Genomic DNA, 8329 nt, shown 5'->3' with positions numbered 1-8329 from the left:
GCCGCAGTCACCTGACGGACAGGGGGCCGGGCTCTCCCCGGCAACGCCCAGCACCGAAGCCTTACTCATCCTACTTGCACGCCCCGAGGAGGAAGGGTCCCCGCCCCCAAGAGTTGCTCCTCGAGAGGAAGAGTTTGAACTCAGAGCCCGGGCAGCGCTAAAGGAGAGGGGCTCCCCCCCCCCCGCGCCCATCTCACGGCCACCCTACTTCCCAGGCCAAGGAAAGGCGAACGCTCGAGAAGGGCGGATTACAAAACAATGGCAGCTCTGTTCTCTCCCACCCGCGCCGCTCCCCCACTGAGGCATGGAGACGAGGCTTGCCCGGAGACAACCCAAAGGCGTTTTGGACCCGGAGGCAACCCCCCCTCCAAATAATATCATTATTACTATTACTATTATTACTATTACTGTTTAGCTGCTCTTCACCCTAAGGTCTCCCAGGGCTGGTTACAGCACTAAAATGGATTGACTTAAGGGCCAGTCCTTGTCTTTTTAAAAAGACGATTAAATGCATTATTGTACGCCGTTAACATTTTTTTTTGAAACAAACTACAGTTTCCAAGAATAAAGTGCCCCATTACCTTCAGTAGCTTAGGGCCTCATCAAACCTAAATCTGGCCCTGCTTCTGCATATGGCTTCTCTGCTCTTTCAGATCATCTGAAATGGGTTGAATTGACTGCGAACATTTATGACAATGAACATAAGTAATATGGAAGGTTACATGAAAAGTGTAGAGATCAAACGAAAGCAAGGAAATGTTTTTGTAAGCACTGAGTCGCAATTCTGCTGGAGCAGTAAACACATAGTCTCAGTAAAGATTAGATTTTTCACGTTTGCCCCTTTCCTAGCCATACTGTTTCCATACTGGCAAAAGCTACAACTGCCTGTCATGCAGCTGCTAAGAGATAATGCCACAATCAAGAAATAAGATGGAAAACTCGCCCCCCCCCCGCCCCCGTGGTTGCATGTCAAATTCAAGAACTCAAAGCTGTCAGGGAAGAGTGTTCTGTCAGCATCCCTCACCATTGTGTTGTGAAGTTGGAATTCATTTATTAGCACATTGTTTTGAGAAAGCATCCTAGATAATATTTGCCCAGAGGCTCTTCCTGTTTTAGGAAGAAAAACTCCCAGGCCCCATTCTGTCTGTGACTCATTCTAGGTTTATGGACCACACCATGTTTGTAATATGTTTTCAATACTGTATTTAAATGTAAGAAGGAGGGTGTGTTGTTTGTTTGACTGAGATTGTTTCGTGGTCACGTTCAATCCAGAGAGCTCCTTCATGTTTGAGGACTTGAAGAGGGAAAGTCAAACCCCCCAACAGACATGTCCAAGACAATTGGACTGGGGCATTATTGTAGTTATTTCTATCAATTATGATTGCACAAATTTGAAGACATAATGGCAAAAGGTGTTGTGTGTGTTCCTAGATTGCCCATTCTGCTACACATACCCCAAATCTAGAAAGGTTTGCTTAAGAATAATATCATTATTAAGACAATAAGTGCATGATTTGATTTTGCTCATTTCTGGATTTGGGGCCTCAACACTGCAGTCAGGTTTCAAGTTTACCTCTGCAACTTGAAATAAGAATCTTGGGACTTGATCTACAGCTAGATTAATGGTAATGGTAAAGGAACCCCTGACTGTTAGGTCCAGTCGCGGACGACTCTGGAGTTGCGGCGCTCATCTCGCTTTACTGGCCGAGGGAGCCGGCATTTGTCCTCAGACAGCTTCCGGGTCATGTGGCCAACATGACTAAGCTGCTTCTGGCGAACCAGAGCAGTGCACGGAAACGCCATTTACCTTCCCACCGGAGCGGTACCTATTTATCTACTTGCACTTTGATGTGCTTTCAAACTGCTAGGTTGGCAGGAGCTGGGACCGAGCAATGGGAGCTCACCCCGTTGTGGGGATTCGAACCGCCAACCTTCTGATCAGCAAGTCCTAGGCTCTGTGGTTTAGACCACAGTGCCATCAGCGTCCCAAAAGCTACGGTAGCTTATCTGATTAATTTTGGCCACAAGGCAGTTTTCCCTGGTTATTTTCATGGGATTAAAAGCTTTGTTCAGATTTCCAACCCTCCAAGAGAGCAGACATTTGCCTGGCATGATAATTACCAGATTTCACTGTTTGGTAGCATAGGCATTACAGTGGTACCTCGGGTTACAGATGCTTTAGGTTACAGACTCCACTAACCCAGAAATAATACCTCAGGTTAAGAACTTTGCTTCAGGATGAGAACAGAAATTGCGCGGTGGCGGCAGTGGGAGACCCCATTAGCTAAAGTGGTACCTCAGGTTAAGAACAGTTTCAGGTTAAGAACGGACCTCCAGAACGAATTAAGTTCTTAACCCGAGGTACCACTGTACACAGCCTGGAACCATATCATCTGATATAGCAGAGACTGAAGTGCAGAGTACAATGCCCACCCAGCAGAGCTGGCCCAAGACATTTTGTCACCTGAGGCGAACCACAAAATAGCACCCCTATGCCTGCCAGGGAAGAAGGGACAAGTACGTGCACCAGAGACGGATATAAAGATCTATATCAGGATCTGCCGCACCTGTGGATCCTGCTGCCTGAAGCGATCATTTTACCTTGCCTCAAAGATGGGCCAAACCTTGCCACTCAGTAAATAACTTAAAACAAACACACCATTCACCTACCAAAACTGTCTGAAGAAACAGAGTTCCCATATTCACTAAAACAGCTCTTCTAGTTTTCCCATTTGCTATTACCCCAAACATTTTCCCTTAAATGAGATGATAGCCCTAAGTTCTTACACCTCAAGAGGCAACTGATCTATAGCTAAATCTGTATCCAACCTGTATCCAAAAGAGGGTTGATGAGAAGGTAGCAAATTGGATACAAAACTATCTGGTGAGGATTCGGATGGGATGCCAGTGATGCAACGAAGCTAAACATTGCAAAGGTGGGCTGGTTTTGCTATGATGTTGAATACAAAGAAGCATGAGAAACGGAAGCTTAATCCCCTGAATGGCTACTACATCTCAGGCAGAAGGTATGCACCAAGTAGGTCAAGAATAATGATACAGGCCTGGAAATACTCCAATTAATGCAACAAATTTGCATGCATAAACACGAAGTCAAACATGGCATGAATCAGATGGGTAAATACATAGTTCTTTAGAAGACATCAGATGAATCAGAGACTTCAATAAATACTGTTTTAACTAATTATAATCTTTGCAGTAGGCAACCCTAACTATGCAATTATGTAAGTCACAGCTGTCACCCACACATGTAACCACACACCCCAGTTCCACCTAAGCCTTCACTTCATAAGATATAATTGCTTAAACATCTATGGGAACACATAGATAAGGGCTGGTTACAGGTTTCCATGTGTTCTTACAAAAGGGACCCACAAAAGGCAGGTCTTTCAGATCATGGTTTCATCATAAAACTTTTAAAAAAACTAACATCCTAACTATTGTATGGACCGAACTTACAGTAACACAAATGCTGGTCATTTGGAGCGATTAGCCAACTGATCAATAATTCTTATTAATTTTTTTGGCAAGCAGAACATCTAGAACAAGACTGAGGAACGTTTGGTCCAGCAGATGCTGCTGAACTACAGCTTCCATCATCCCTTGCCATTGACCATGCTTTCTGGGGCTGATGGGAGTTGAAGTCCAGCAACATCCAGAGGGTTCCTGCTCTAGGATGAGACCCAGAAAAAGAACACAAATGGTATCATACTGGGCAGACGTGAAGGGAGCAGTGAGAGAGAATGACAGCTGTTTATGAATGTCCCATCATGTTCCCTGTTACTGGTCTCCACTCCAGATGGTGGATAAAGCTATCAATGGCTACTACTTGTTTTTAATGTTGTAACCCACCCTGGGGCCTTAGGGTGAAGGCCAGGTAGTAAATAAAGAAATAAATAAAACTGATAATTGTTGTTTGTTGGCATCCGTCTGTCTCAGGAGACTAGTGGAGTGTGCCTTTGTGGGCGAAGCCAAACTCTTGGAATGTTACAGCACCGGCTGTGTCTGTAGAGCAGGGGTCAGCAAATTTTTTCAGCTGGGGGCCGGTCCACTGTCCCTCAGACATTGTGGGGGGCCAGACTATAAGCCATCCTCCCCACGACTCTCCCCTCTCTTCTCCACAACACCGGACGAGCCCCGGTGGCTGCTTACCTGTGTCTTGAGAGCAGCAGGGGCTGGTGGCGGCGGAGGGACAATGAGCAGTGCACGAAAGGGCTCTGGAGAGGGGCTGCTTAAAATGGCGGCCGCTTGAGCACTGCTGCTGCTGGCACCAACAAAGCCCAGCCCCCTTCCTCCTCTAGGCAGGGCGGGGAGAAGTCAGGAGGAGGGAGGGAGGAGGCACCGGCGCCGCCGTGTGAGGGAGAGGGAAAGAACACGTGTGCTGGCGATCCAAGTGGTGATTCCCGGACCGTCCACGGGTCAGATTCAGAAGGCAATTGGGCCTGATCCGGCCCACGGGCCTTAGTTTGGCGACCAATGCTGTAGAGACTGATATGAGAGAGACATGTTTCATTGCAGCTGGGGCAGATGAAGGCGTCCGGTTGTGCTGCCGCAGATGCACCACGGCGTTTCTTTTCTCTGCGTTCCTCCCAGCGGTCACTTCCCCTCTGGTCACTGCTATGGATGCACAACTTGACTGTCTGTCTCCAGGCACTGCGGTCATCTGCAAGGGATTCCCACATGGCAGGGTTGATGTTGCCAGCCTTCATGTCACGTTTGTGGAAATCTTTGTAATGCAGAGTTGGTCTGCCAATGGGCCTGGTGCCTGAAGCCAGCACCCTGTAAAGCATGCCCCTGGGGATCCTGCCATCTTCCATTCTGTGGACATGACCAAGCCAGGGTAGACATTGCTGAGACAGGAGTGTGAACATACTGGGAATGTGGGCTTGGAATAAACTCATCCTCCTCCTCCTCCTCCTCCTCACAATAGCTTTGTTCTACTTTCATTGTGGGAGGTACCGGTAGTATGCCTCTGAATACCAGTTGTTGAGAATCACAGGTGCAAAGAGTGCTGTTGTATTTAGGTTCTGCTTATGGGCTTCATAAAAATAAAAAAAATGCATCAATCATCTTGACAGTCAAGGATACAGACACATGCCCACACCCACAGAGGAAGAGAGAGTTCTGTCAGCTTCACCACAGATCAGTTTGGCAACTGTACACATCATAGCATCTCAGTGCTGGGGGGAAATGGTCCCACTCATACACTGCTAAAGGCCACAGAAATGCCAGAAGCAAAGGTAGGAATCCAAATAATGAACTTACTTGAACGAGGTAGTTTTCTGTGTCTTCCTGACTAAAGTGGAAATATCATGAGGAACAGACTTATTAATATTATGAACACTATTTGGAGAAATGCACCTATGCATATGAGAAGCTTGTCAAACATGGAAGCCTGATTGTAGCTCACACTACACCAACATAAAACTTTTGTGAATCATTTTGAAGGTTCCAAATGAGAAGACAAAGAGTCATCAGTGTAAAATCTCAACCAGTAGGTGGCAATAGACACCTATGAGTTTTGTAGGTTGCTTTCAGTTCATTTCAGGTACAGTGGTACCTTGGTTCTCAAACACCTTGGTACTCAAATGCCTTTGTTCTCAAACACCGAAAACCCAGAAGTGTTCCAGTTTTCAAATGTTATTCGGAAGCTGGACCTCCGATGTGGCTGTCGGCTATTGTTTCTAGGGCACCTGCACCAATCAGAAGCTGCACCTTGGTTTTCGAACATTTCGGAAGTCAAACGGACTTCCAGAATGGATTGAGTTTGGCGCTTTTGTTTTTGCTATTTGTTTTGCCTTTTTGTTTTTGAGCCTTTTTTGGTTAATTTGTTTTTGTGACTGTGTGGAACCCAGTTTAGCTACTGATTGATTGATTGTGTGACTGCAGAAATGGATAAAAGCCCCCCATCCAAACTGACTATCATCAGTGCAGGTAAGATTTTTTTTTATTTTTATTTTTATAATCTACAATACTGCCTTATTTATTTTATAGTACAGTACATTGATTATTGCTTTCATTTTATGGATCAAAGGACTCGTTAGATAGTAAAATTCATATTAAATTGCTGTTTTAGGGGTTGATTTTAAAAGTCTGGAACAGATAAATCCATTTTGCATTACTTTCTATGGGAAAGTGTGCCTTGGTTTCGGAATGCTTTGGTTTTGGAATGGACTTCTGGAACGGGTTAAGTTTGAGAACCAAGGTACTACTGTAGGATAAACTGTGGAATGAGCTTTTTGGGGGGCTGCCAAACCCTGAAACAATCAGGGGTTGGTTAGGTGCACAAAAATTTGTTCATCAGCTGCCTCTCATTCTCCACCCTCAGCCTTATGGCTATCTTGGAAACATGTTTCTGGAATCTTGAATTGCTGTACACATACACCAGCAGCCCTTTGTAAAATAGGGTGTCTGGTTGCAAAAAAAAGTCTGGTTTAAAAGTTGTGACAAATAAAGAATTTCAGTTGGTGAAATTCCCTCACTTGCTGAAATGCCCTCTTCAACGTTAGTATTAAAAACCCAGGACTCTGTCCTCTTTTGTAATTAGCCAGACGCTGTGGGTTAAACCACAGAGTCTAGGACTTGCTGATCAGAAGGTCGGCAGCTTGAATCCCTGTGATGGGGTGAGCTCCCGTTGCTCGGTCCCTGCTCCTGCCAACCTAGCAGTTCGAAAGCACGTCAAAGTGCAAGTAGATAAATAGGTACTGCTCCGGCAGGAAGGTAAACGGCGTTTCCGTGCGCTGCTCTGGTTCGCCAGAAGCGGCTTAGTCATGCTGGCCACATGCTGTACGCCGGCTCCCTCGGCCAATAAAGCGAGATGAGCACCGCAACCCCAGAGTCGGTCACGACTCTGGTCAGGGGTCCCTTTACCTTTACTTTAAGGTACCATTGTGCCTCCAGGTGTTGTTGGCTTCAGAAGCGGCTTTCCGGGTACAGTGGAGCTGGTGCTACTGGGCAGGAGGGGAGAGCTGGGGAGAGCAGCATGGTGGAAACAGACCGGTGGAGCCAATCCACTGCTCATTGTGATATGTCCCCATGCTGACCTCCCTGTCACATCAGCCCTCACGCATTTGGTAAGCAAGAGACATTTACTTTCTAGAAAGCTAGCACAGCAGCTCAATGTCACCTGGTGAGTCCCTTCTGACTGTCGTGGCAAAATAGTCAGGGATGATGAGAGCTGTAGCCTAACATCCGGAAGGTCACACCTGTTCCCCGTCCCTGCCCTAGGAGGAGCATTCAGTCAAGTAGACCCTCACCTGCAATCTGACATGATCCTGCCCAGACACAAGGCGGTGTATGTGGCTCTCCCCATCTCATACGGCCTGCACAACAAACCTGTGAGGAAAGTTAGGCTGAGAGTTGAAGACTAGTTCAAAGTTACCCAATGACCATCATGGCCAAGTGGGGATTTGAACCCTGATCTCCAGGGTCCTAGCCTGAAACTCTAACCACTACACCACATTTGCCCTGAGAACTAGGTCCCTGTCACTTTGCAAACAGTGTCTCCCTCTCCTTTCCCAAATTCTTATCATGTTTATATTCACTGGATTGAAGGAAAGATCCCAAACCTTAAGGACCATCCGGCTCCTTTGGCTACAAGTTAGCCTTGCTCAGCTGGCAAGAACCACTAGGAGAGGCCCCATTCAAACTGAGAAGACCAAACTCTTTAAGGCCACTATTACATGAAACTATTACACATCTAATTGAGCAATCTGACAACAGAAAGTCAAGGGCATGATGGCCAATTAGTTGTCTATTTGAATTTGCTGCATCCGTTTCAAGATAAAGAAGATGAGGTGGATAATTCTTGAGAAACCCCAGTGTTACAGCGTTAAAATGAGATACAGAGCATCATGCTTATATCCCAAAAGGTCTACCTTTGAAATACATTCTCTGGCACAACTGGTAATGCTGCTGCATGAGTGATGGAAAAGTCTAGTCATGCCAGGTGTAGAGATCCTTCCACTGGAAGTTCACTGGGAACTGATTGGAAGGAGTCATTACAAATACGGTACCAGGAAGGGTTCCAAAATGTGCTGGGAATTTCCATGAGTGCTTCACACAAGCTGGAGTGTGAGAAGAATGTCAATGGAGAAGGGTGGAGTTGACACACTCATCCTCACTCATATCTCCCACCATGTTTACTTCCTGATATTTGTATTACAGAGGTACCTCGGGTTACAGACACTTCAGGTTACAGATTCCGCTAACCCAGAAGTAGTACCTCGGGTTAAAAACTTTGCTTCAGGATGAGAACAGAAATTGCATGGCGGCGGCACAGTGGCAGCGGGAAGCCCCATTAGCTAAAGTG

Source organism: Podarcis muralis, chromosome 11 (genome assembly GCF_964188315.1).
Source record: "Podarcis muralis chromosome 11, rPodMur119.hap1.1, whole genome shotgun sequence".
NCBI lineage: Eukaryota > Metazoa > Chordata > Lepidosauria > Squamata > Lacertidae > Podarcis > Podarcis muralis.
The sequence above is the reverse complement of the archived record's forward strand: the minus strand, read 5'-3'. Positions refer to the sequence as shown.